Below are 11,972 nucleotides of genomic sequence, written 5' to 3'. Positions count from 1 at the left end.
CATCTGAGGGTGCTGTGCACTTAGCTCTGCAGACGCTGCTTCCTGCCCCAGCACAGGGGCTGCTTTAATAGGGACCTTGCCTTTGGTTTGTCTCCTTAAGCTTCCTTGGGGAAGCCAAGGAAACAGGCCATCTCACACAGGTGTTCCCTTGGTCAGGGCATAACTGAAGGACCTCTCATGGGATTTCTCACTGTTGAGCAAGGCCTTGTGGTGTTTGGCCTGCTTAACCTAAGGGTGTCTGCGCTGTTGCCTGTGGGGTCGGGGTGTGGGGGTTGCCTGGGGCACTGACACCCTTGTGGGGGGACCTGGGAGCAGTGAGGCGGGCTCTGGCTGAGTGGAAACACACAAGCTAAACTGGGGAGGCCTTTCTATTGGCCAAACAGTGAACACAGCAGATCTTGTGTATTGAACTTGCTGTTTTTAGAAGTACACGTTGTCCGGACGCCTGGATGGCTCAGTCGATTAGGTGTCTGCCTTCGGCTTAGGGTCCTGGGATCCAGTCCTGGGATCAAATCCCATGTCAGGCTCCTTGCTCAGTGCGGAGCCTGCATCTCTCTCTCTCTCTCTCTCTCTCTCTTTCTGACAAATAAGTAAATAATAATAAAAAAAAAGTATACATTGTCTTCTTATTTGACATTATTTTTTTTTCAGAAACTTACATATTTTACATTTTTTATATACAATAAATCTGTCCAGCAGAAAATTCATCAGTTCACCTACAAAATGGTTTATGACAATGTCCATTTCTCTAAAACCTCACCAACACAAGGTAGTATCATTCTATTAAGTTTTGACAGTCTGATACTCAGTCAAAAAATATTTACTGAGGGGTGCCTGGGTGGCTCAGTGGGTTAAAGCCCCTGCCTTCGGCTCAGGTCATGATCCCAGGGTCCTGGGATTGAGCCTCACATGGGGCTCTCTGCTCAGTGGGGAGCCTGCTTCCCCCCTCCGCCGCCTGCCTCTCTGCTTACTTGTGATCTCTGTCAAATAAATAAAATGTTTTAAAAAAAAATTTACTGAGAGCCTACTGTAGTGCAGTCTCTAAGTTCTGAGAATTATCAGTCATCATAATCTCTGCCTTCAAGGAACTTACATTCTAGTAGAGAGAAGCTCATAATAAACAAATAGAAACTAGAAAATTTATATTATGTTAAATAATACATATAGTATGTTGGAAGTTGGTTTCACTATGAAGAAAAATGAAATGAAATAGACAATAGGGAGTGTGGTCTTAGTGGTGGGACTTTTCCGTAAAAATGGTATCCCACACACTTCTTTTTTTTTTTCCCTAAAGATTTATTTATTTATTTTACAGAGAGACAGAAGAGAGAGTGCATGAGCTGGGGGAGGGGCAGAAGGAGAGAGGGGAACCAAATTCCCCGCTGAGCATGGGGCCCGATCTAGGACTTGATCCCAGGATCCTGAGATCATGACCTGAGCAGAAATCAAGAGTTGGATGCTTAACCCACTGAGCCACCCCGACATGCCCCCCACACACTTATTTATATACATTCCTTTTATTGCTTATTAGGTCTCATATTCCCTATGTTGTACTTTTCATCTCCACAACTTCGTTATTTCATAACTGAAAGTTTATACCTTTTAATCCCCTTTATCTATTTCATCAGTTCCCTCATCCACCTCCCCTCTGGCAACCGTCAGTTTATTCTCTGTATTTTAAGAGTCTGTGTGTTGGTTGGTTTTCTTTTCTAGATTACATATACAAGTGAAATCATATGATACTTGTCTTTCTCTGATTTATTTTACTTACCATAGTACCCTCTGGGTCCATCCATGTGTTGCAAAAGGCAAGATTTCATTCTTTTGATGTCTGAGTAATGTTCCATTGTCTATATACCACATCTTTTTTCTTTTTTTTAAGATTTTATTTATTTGTCAGAGAGAGAGAGCACAAGCAGGCAGAGAGGCAGGCAGAGGCAGAGAGAGAAGCAGGCTCCCCAGTGAGCAAGGAGCCTGATGCAGGACTCGATCCCAGGACCCTGGTATCATGACCTGGGCTGAAGGCAGCCGCATAAGTGACTGAGCCACCCAGGCGTCCCTATATATCACCTCTTCTTTATCCGTTCATCTGTTGGTGGACACTTGGGTTGCTTCCATAATCTGGTTATTGTACATGATCCTGAAGTAAACATAGGGGTGCATATTGCTTTTCAAATTAGTGTTTTTGTTTTCTTTGGATAAATACTTGATAGTGGAATTACTGGATCACTTGGTATTTCTATTTTTAATTTTTTGAGGAAACTCCATACTGTTCTCCACAGCAGCTGCAACTCTACATTCCCAACAACAGTGCACAAAAGTTCCCTTTTTCCACATTCTTGCCAACATTTGTTATTTCTTGGGTTTGTTTGTTTATTTGTTTTAATATTAGCCATTCTGGTAGGTGTGAGGTAGTATCTCATTGTGGTTTTGATTTGAGTTTCCCGGCTGCTTAGAGACATTGTGCATCTTTTCATGTGTCTGTTGGCCAGCTGTGTGTCTTCTTTGGAATATGGCTGTTCAGGTCCTTTGCCTATTTTTTTTTTTTAAAGATTTATTTAAGAGAGAGTGAACAGTGGGAACAGGAGAGGGAGAAAGAGAAAGAGTCTCAAGCAGATTCTGTGCTGAGTAGGGAACCGATGTGGAACTTGATCTCAGGACCCTAACACCAGACCCGAACAGAGATCAAGAGTCAGACGCTTAACTGACTGCACCACCCAGGTGCCCCGTCTGCTTCTTTTTAAATCAGATTGTTTGTGTTTATGGTGTTGAGTCATATAAGTTCTTTATATATTAAATATTTTGGATATTAACCACTTACCAAATGTATGATTTGCAAATGCCTTCTCTCATTCAGTAGTTTTGCCTTTTCATTTTGTTCATGGTTTCCTTCACTGTGCAAAAGCTTTTTATTTTGTTGTAGTTTGAATAGTTTATTTTTTCTTTTATTTCCCTTGCTTCAGGACACGTATCTATAAATATGTTGCTAAGGTTGATGTCCAAGAGATTACTGCCTATGTTTTCTTCTAGGAGTTTTATGGTCTCACATTTCAGTCTTTTTTTTTTTTTTTTAGATCACATTTCAGTCTTTAATCCATTTTGAGTTTACTTTTGTGCATGGTGTAAGGAAATGGTCTGGGTTCATTTTTTTGCATGTAGCTGTCCAGTTTTCCCAACACCATTTATTGAAAAGACTGACATCACCCCATTGTATGTTCTTTCCTCCTTTGTTATAGAGTAATTGACCATATAAACATGGATTTATTTCTGGACACTGTTTGGTTCCATTGATCTATGTGTGTGTATTTTTGTGCCAGTACCGTACTTGTTTGATTACTGTAACTTTGTAGTATCTCTTGAAATCTGGGATTGTGATACCTCTAGTTTTATCTTTCTCAAGATTACTTTCACTATTTGGGGTCTTTTGTGGTTCCATATAAATTTTAGGATTTTTTGTTCTATTTCTGTTAAAAATGCTATTGATATTTTGGTAGGGATTACATTGGATCTGTAGATTGCTTTGGGTAGTATGGGCATTTTAACAATATTTGTTCTTCCAGTCCATGAACATGGAATGTCTTTCCATTTATTTATGTCATCTTCAATTTCTTTCATCGATGTCTTACAAGTTTTCAAAGGAGGGGTCTTTCACATTCTTGGTTAAATTTATTCCCGGGGTCGGGGGGTGCCTGGGTGGCTCAGTGGGTTAAGCCTCTGCTTCAACTCAGGTCGTGATCCCAGGGTCCTGCTATCGAGCCCCGAGTCGGGCTCTCTACTTGGTGGGGGGCCTGCTTCTCTCTTTCCCTCTGCTTGCCACTCTTCCTGCTTGTGCTCTCTCTCTGTCTTTCAAATAAATAAATAAAATCTTAAAAAAAATTATTCCCAGGTATTTAATTTATTTTTTTTAGGTGTTTTATTCTTTTGGGTACAATTGTAAATGTGATTGTTTTCTTAATTTTCCTTTCTGCTACTTCATTATGAGTGTATAGAAATGCAGTAGATTTCTATATATATTACTTTTGTATCCTGCAACCTTATTGAATTCATTTATCAGTTCTAATAGTTTTCTTTTTTTTTTGGTGGAGTCTTTAGAGTTTTCTATATATAGTATAATGTCATCTACAAATAGTGATAGTTTTGGTTCCTTCTTGCCAATTTTGATGCCTTTGATATATTTTTCTTCTCTGATCACTGCAGCTAGGTCTACATCGACTTTTTTTTTTTTAAATCTCAAACTGTTACTATTTTTTTTTTTAAAGATTTTATTTATTTATTTGACAGACAGAGATCACAAGTAGGCAGAGAGGCAGGCAGAGAGAGAGAGAGGAGGAAGCAGGCTCCCCGCGGAGCAGAGAGCCCGATGTGGGGCTCGATCCCAGGACACTGGGATCATGACCTGAGCCAAAGGCAGAGGCTTTAACCCACTGAGCCACCCAGGTGCCCCTCAAACTGTTACTATTTTAGCATTTAACATTTTATTCTAAGGTAAATAAAATTTATTTATATTATTTTTATTTATTTAATTTAAAGATTTATTTATTTATTTATTTGACAGACAGAGATCACAAGTAGGCAGAGAGGCAGACAGAGGAGGAAGCAGGCTCCCTGCTGAGCAGAGAGCCCGATGTGGGGCTCGATCCCTAGACCCTGAGATCATGACCTGAGCCGAAGGTAGAGGCTTTAACCCACTGAGCCACCCAGGCTCCCCTAATATATTATTTTTAATATATATATGTTTGTTTTTAAAGATTTTATTTATTTGCTAGAGAGCGCATGCACCCGTGCAAGCGCACAAGTTGGGGAGTGGCAGAGAGAGAGGGAGAAGCAGGCTCCCTGATGAGCATGAGCCCAATGCGGGACTCCATCCCAGGACCTTCAAATCATGACCTGAGCCCAAGGCAGATGCTCAACCAACTGAGCCACCCAGGCACCTATGTTTTTTAATATTTTAAGATGGATTTTTGGCTTAAAAATAGATTAGAAGACTTGCTTTCTCAATCCACAGTTATACCATCTACATTTAAAGAGGCTGAAAAAGAGGAAACTGACATGTCACAGAATTTTTGGACTCATGAAAGTGAGGGATTGCTCCATAGAACTGGGCAAAACTATAACTTAGCAATGAAAATATGACAAGAGTGGAAGATATGAAACTGCCCTAGATACATACCATACTGAACTTTATCTGTGCCCTGTGCTCCCGGAAAGCAGTGACAATTGAGAAATTCCCCTGACTTCATGTTCTGGTAAGAGACCACCCTATCCTCACATACTGTGAGATAGGGCTCACCTCCACCTTTCATCCCTCATGACCCTTTGTCTACCTGCCTCTATAAAATGCCAGACTCCTTCCTTTTTGAGATATTCCTCATTAATGAACATTCTCCCTACTGCAATATTCTGCGTAACACCATTTCCTTAATTGTTGGTGCATTTTATTTTTTATTTTTTTTAGATTTTTATTTATTTGTTAGAGAGAGAGCATAAGCAGGGAAGCTGCAAGCAGAGGCAGAGGGAGAAGCAGGCTCCCCGCTGAACAAGGAGCTCATTGTGGGACTCTGTCCCAGGATGCTGGGATCATGACCTGAGCTGAAGGCAGACACTTAACCAACTGAGCCACTCAGACACCCCATGTGGATTTTATCTTTGATAGTTTTGATGCTGTGACTTGTATAGGAGCAAAGCTTGTGGTGGGATCCCTAAATACCTTACCCATGTGATGAGCCTCTCTGTTCCTGGCTGGTGATCTGAAATCAATGCTGTGTCCGACTTCTGGTCCTGTGCTCTGAACTTGTATCACTCAATAGCATGGTAAGGATTCTGTTTCGATTCTTTTTGAGGGCTCACTTGATTTCTGGAGCTGGCTTCTTTTGGTTTCATGGTCTGACCATTTATGTTATAGAGATGTCTTTGTTCTGTAAAAGATGACAGTGAATCTTGTTTGTTACTGTTTTCTGTTTGTCTGCTTTGAGCTGAAATCAGTTAAGGATTCAAACCCACTGGGAAGAGAACAGTTCTTGACATGGAGCAATGAATTCCGTTAACCTGTATTTACTGTTGACCAGGGCTGAAATGTTATTTAATTGATTTATTTTTAAAGATTTTATTTATTTGGCAGAGAGAGAGACAACAATAGAAGGAACACAAGCAAGGGGAGTGGGAATGGGAGAAGCAACTGAGCAGGGAGCCTGACGCGGGGCTCGATCCCGGGACCCTGAGATCATGACCTGAGCTGAAGGCAGATGTTTAACCAACTGAGCGACCTGGGTGCCCCCAGGGCTGAAATTTTAGAAATGGAGCTATGAGCAATCTGTCTGTGTCTGTCTGCCTATTGATATATGTCTCTGCAATTCAGAAAGGCATTTTTTTCTTACTTTGTGAATGTGTGATATTTTTCTATCTCTGGATGGTATTGCCAAATGAGATTATAAAATCACCTAAGTTAAAGGAGCTCTGTTCTGATTGGCTTAGATATTAACAAGCACCTTATATGAATGGAATATTGTTAAAGATTCCCAGAAGTTAAGGAAACTGAATTTTTAATACTTTAAAACAGCAAAAAGTGAGAAAAAAATTTATAGAAATTAACTCAGAAATATTTTAAGAACAAGTTCACACTATTTATGCAAATGAGACTACTTTAATATTTTTCAACTAATTTAGTATTTTTTGGCTTAATAAAAACATTTGTGTCTTCTCTGAGCATTAAGTGTTATACAAGCTTATATTTTTATCTATTTGGCTATATTCTTCCTAAGTTTATGCATATTTGGTGATCAAATAAGCTAGCATTATTTATACTACCTGTTTAAGATTATGAGACATATATATTTGTATTTAACCAAGACAGATTATCATTCTGACAAACTTGATTTTAGCAGTAATTCTGTTTCCTGGTAGGTCCACTTGAAGATAATTGCCAAGATGTTTGTGTAATTTAAACCCCTGGAGTTATACTACACTGGGTTAATTAATGGCCATTCACTAGATAGATACCTGGATCATCTCCCAAGTCAGAGAATGCTGAATCGTTGGCTACTGAGCATAATTTAAATTTTACATTCTTTTGCTTCTTACTTGTATTTGCTCCAGAGGGCTTGTCTGTGGGCCTGTAACAAACATGCTCATTTTGGTGGCTTTGAGAAGTGTGTAAGGGAGGGGTGAGGCTGGACAGAGCTGTGCTGCCTGTGTTTGTGAGTTCTGCTAGTCTGTCTGTGGCAAAGTGCTGGTGTGTAACAGTGCAGTGATTCCCCCCTCGACTATCTCTGCGAACCGGAAGTTAGCCACTTTGGTTAAAATGACCACTAGTATGTAGTTTTCATTACACATGAGAGAAAGAGTTTTGGAGAAACACAACTGACTGCGAATTTCTGTTTCTCAAGGAAAACAGTAGTTTTGTCCCAAAGAAGAGGTGTGGTTCCCTTTCTGCACTCTTCAGGTTACTGAAGACCCCAAAAGCTTTCTCTGAGGTTCTAACTATTGATATTTACTATATTGACAATTGAAACCAATAAAACCTTTAAGTGCTTACTTACTGATTCATCTGGAAATGGCAACAACGAACACACTTCATGTTAAGAACGTCTCAGAAGGGGCAGCTGGGTGGCTCAGTGGGTGAAGCCTCTGCTTTTGACTTGAGTCATGATCTCAGGGTCCTGGGATCCAGCCCCACATCAGGCTGTCTGCTCGGCGGGGAGCCTGCTTTCCTTCCTCTCTCTCTGCCTGCCTCTCTGCCTACTTGTGATCTCTGTCTGTCAAATAAATACATAAAATCTTTAAAAAATAACAACAACAACAAACGAAGAACATCTCAGTAATACCATGAGATTAATTCTGACCACATGGACCCCCTATGGTATGGTCTGTGTCCCCTGCCCCCAACATTCATACACTGAAATCCTAAAATCCTCCAAAAATGGTCAGGACATTAGGATGTAGGGTTTTGGGAGGTGCTTAAGTCATGAATGGGGTTAGTGCTCTTACAAGAGACTCCAGTTGTTTTATTCTCTTTTAAAATTTATGTATTTCTTAGAAAAAGAGAGAGAGCAGGGGAAGGGAGAGAATCTTCAGGGAGACTCCCTACTGAGTGTGGTGCCTGACGCAGGGCTCCATCCTAGGGCCCTGAGATCATGACCTGAGCTGAAACCAAGAGCCGGACCCTTGACTGACAAGCCACCCAGGCGCCCCTTTCTTTCTTTCTTTCTTTTTTTTTTTTTAAACTTAGAGTATTATATATTAGTTTCAGGTGTCCCATATGTGATTCAACAATTCTGTATATTACTCAGTGCTCATCATGGTATGTGTACTCTTAGTCCCCTTCCCCTGTTTTACACATCCCTCCCATCATATTCACATATATATACATATATAGTTGAGGACTGAAAAGACACTAAAATAAAAGTTTTCTCTTAGTGTCGTGACTTTAAAAAATAAAATAAAATAGGCTCTGGGGAGATTCCTAGCCCCTGGCACCCTGTGAGGATAGGAGAATTCTGACCCAGACGGGGTCCCCCACCGTACTGTGCTGGCACCCTGATCTCAGACTTCCCGTCTCCAGAACTGTGAAAAATAGATGTCTGTTGCTTATAAGCCACTCAGCCCATGGGATTTTGCTATAGCAGCCTGAACAGATAGCCTGAGGTTGGTCTAAAGCATCTGTTTGTCCCAGAATATAAAAGAATGAAATGAAAGGCAAAATTTGGAAATGAATTGTGCCTATTTTTATAATACTCAAGTTTGAAAAATTAAAATCTTAGCAAAGTTTTTTCACTCTGATGGGCCTTGGTTTACTGCTGATGCCCTCACCTATAAGATACAAGATTACTTATTCTGTTATTTAATGTACCTAGGCAACAAAAAGGATTTATCTCACCAGGATAGCCTTCTCTGGTTTATATTGATTAATATATCTTTATTAAAGATATATTAAAAATTAAAAGTTTCTCATTTGGGAATGTGGGCCAAGGTTCTCTGCAATCATATTATCTTGAAGGTTTATTTCTAAAAATGCTTTAATGTTTTATCATCACTTTAAAATGAATAGTAAAATATTGTTTCTCAGGCACCCCATGATTTGATTCCTATCTTAAGTATTTAGATCTGGTAACTCTGATTTTACCTTCCCGAGATTGAATCCTAAGGATAAAAATAAATAAGATAAAATTTCCAAGGTCTAACCTGGAATGTTCTGTCTGAGAATGATGCTCCATAAGGGCATCTTCTGTGCCTGAACTTGTCTTTGAATTTTCCAGAGGATACCTAGAAAACCACAAAACATTTGTTCTTGCCTAGTCTTCTTTGAAAATAGGGTTAATTATGTATATAATTATTTTGTCTATATTATGAGCTCATTTCTCTTTTCTTTTAAGTTATCTGCTACTTGAAACAATTTAGTAGACTATGATTTTACAAACAGAAATCTTCCATTTATAAATGACATCTTTTTTTTTTCCTACCTAACCTCCCCAGATTCAGAACTCTTACTGAGCACTCTAATTTTCTTAGCAGTGTAAGTTATTGTCATAAAGTCAGTAAGAATCTGTCCTCATTAACAGGATGTAATTGGAAATAACGGCTATGGATCCGAAGTGTTGTCTGGAATGCCATATTTGAAAACAATGAGCATCTAATCATACATGACAAGACACTTTTAAGAAGCTAAGGTTGACTTCGTGGAGCCAGTGCTGACAAAACTCTGGAACACTGGTCTGGTTCCTGGCTTATAGGTCTCCTGGCTTTGCAGGTGAGTAGGGAAGGTCACCTCTTGGCAGGCCCAAGAGCTTTAGGATATTTTGCAAGCCTTGAAAAGAGAAGATTCCCCCAAGTCTGTAGGTACTGTAGATGAAATCTGGTGGCAGGTTCTTTTCTTGGTTTCTTAGCTTCTAGAAGCTCTTTTTTTTTTTTTTTTAAGATTTTATTCGTTTATTTGACAGAGATCACAAGTAGGCAGAGAGGCAGGCAGAGAGAAAGGGGGAAGCAGGCTCGCCACTGAGCAGAGAGCCTGATGCGGGGCTCGATCCCAGGACCCTGGGATCATGACCTGAGCTGAAGGCAGAGGCTTTAACCCACTGAGCCACCCAGGTGCCCCACTTCTAGAAGCTTTTATTTTATTTTAAAATTTTTATTCTTTTTTTTTTTTTTTAAGTAGGTGTCCCATCCAGCATGGAGCCCATGTGGTGCTTGAACTCATGACTCAGTTCAAGACCTGAGCTGAGATCAAGAGTCGGTCACTTAACTGACTGAACCACCCAGGCAACCTCTTTATTTTATTTAAAAAAAAAATATTTTATTTACTTATCTGAGAGATAATGACAGAGATAGTGAGAGAGAGCACAAGTGAAGGGGAGAGGGAGAAGCAAGGAGCCCGAAATGGGGCTCAATCCCAGGACCCTGGGATCATGACTGAGCTGAAGGCCCAAACTTAACCAGCTGTGCCACCCAGGCACCCACCTCTATTTTTATTCTTTTTTTTTTTAATAAGAAGTTTATTTAAACAAGACACTTGGGGCACCTGTACAATGAAGGAATGGGGAAGGGGAAAATGAAAGAATTGAGAAAACTTCTACTGTAGTGGTCAGGATATGGTGGAACCAGATTGTGGTTCTCTCACTGAGAATGTCTTCTTGGTCTGGAGTGAAGCAGTAGGTTCCCCTTGTGGCAGATGCTCTGTCTCCTTCTGGAACACATCACCTACATCTTAGTCCCCCATCTCCAGGTGTGCAGTGACGTCTGTTTCGTTGATTGGCTGCCCGTCCAATTCAGAATCTGATCTGCCTCCTTGACAAACCCTGCCATGCACAATAGGCTTTCATCAGTTTACTAAGTGGTGTCTCTCTCTTAATCTTAAACTGTGCCACAGAACCATCCTGTCCTGCCACCTTCACATTAACGTGTTCGTTGTCCTTGTCCTGACTCCTTGGGCTTTTTGTCAGCCATGGTGAGCTCTGGAGTCTCAGCTGCTGCTTCACAAAAGAGGTTCCAGGTCTGCACTGGACGAGTGCACCAGAAGCTTCTGGAAGTATGACCTGAGGTTTCTTATGAAGACTTGCAGCAGAGCAAACTCAGGAAGGCTTGTGGTAAATGACCATCCTTTTCTTTCTTTTTTAAAATTTTGATAGATTTTATTTATTTGAGAGAGAGAGAGAAAGAGTGAGTGGGTGAAGGAGCAGAGGAGGGAGAGGGAGGGGAAAGAATCTCAAGCAGACTCCAAGCTGAGCTCAGAGCCTACACAGGGCTTGATCTCATGACCCTGAGATCATGACCTGAGCCGAAGCCAAGAGTTGGACACTTAACTGGCTGGTTCACCCAGGCACCCCTAAATGACCATTCTTGCTGTACCTGTGACAATATCCAGGTCAAATCTAATGAGACCAGCCTTACTTTGTGGTCAAGACTAATCTCTCTTTGAGATTATTTTTTGACCAAAAGTGAGGAGAAGATGGGGCACCCGCATGGCTCAGTGGGTTAAAGCCTCTGCCTTTGGCTCAGGTCATGATCCCAGGGTCCTGGGATCGAGCCCCACATCGGGCTCTCTGCTCAGCAGGGAGCCTGCCTCCCCCTCTCTCTCTGCCTGCCTCTCTGCCTACTTGTGATCTCTGTCAAATAAATAAGTAAAATCTTTTAAAAAAAAGTGAGAAGGAAAAAAATTGTTTCAATGGAAAATTCTAAGACAGTTCATAGTACATTCTTCTAGGTATTCAGAGTCTAGTGCTGTTCATTGTCTTTGAGCCATTTTGCACCTTTTGGTAAATTGCAGGTAACTGATGAAGATGCAAACTCTGTCTGGTCTGGTAGACATTGAGTTGACTTCCCAGACATGGTAGAAGAATCGATTTTGATACCTACTTGCACTTTCGCCTGGATCCTGCTACCTATCCCAAATTGTCAGTCCCTACTAAATTTTTAATTCCTCCAGTTTCCATCAACATGTGACCCCAACTCCCTGATGAATGTTTCCAGTTTCTCTCTCTCCC

At 40.7% G+C, this 11,972-nt stretch overlaps 1 pseudogene; it reads right to left on the bottom strand.

Annotated features, from left to right (window-relative positions):
• Window positions 1-10,573: 10,573 nt before the first annotated feature.
• On the bottom strand, window positions 10,574-10,935 carry LOC116858411 (annotated as a pseudogene).
• Window positions 10,936-11,972: the final 1,037 nt, after the last annotated feature.

Source organism: Lontra canadensis, unplaced genomic scaffold (assembly GCF_010015895.1).
Source record: "Lontra canadensis isolate GAN:19392208 unplaced genomic scaffold, GSC_riverotter_1.0 scaffold136, whole genome shotgun sequence".
NCBI classification, from domain to species: Eukaryota; Metazoa; Chordata; class Mammalia; order Carnivora; family Mustelidae; genus Lontra; species Lontra canadensis.
Note: the sequence above shows the minus strand (reverse complement) of the source record. Positions and strands in the feature narration are given on the sequence as shown.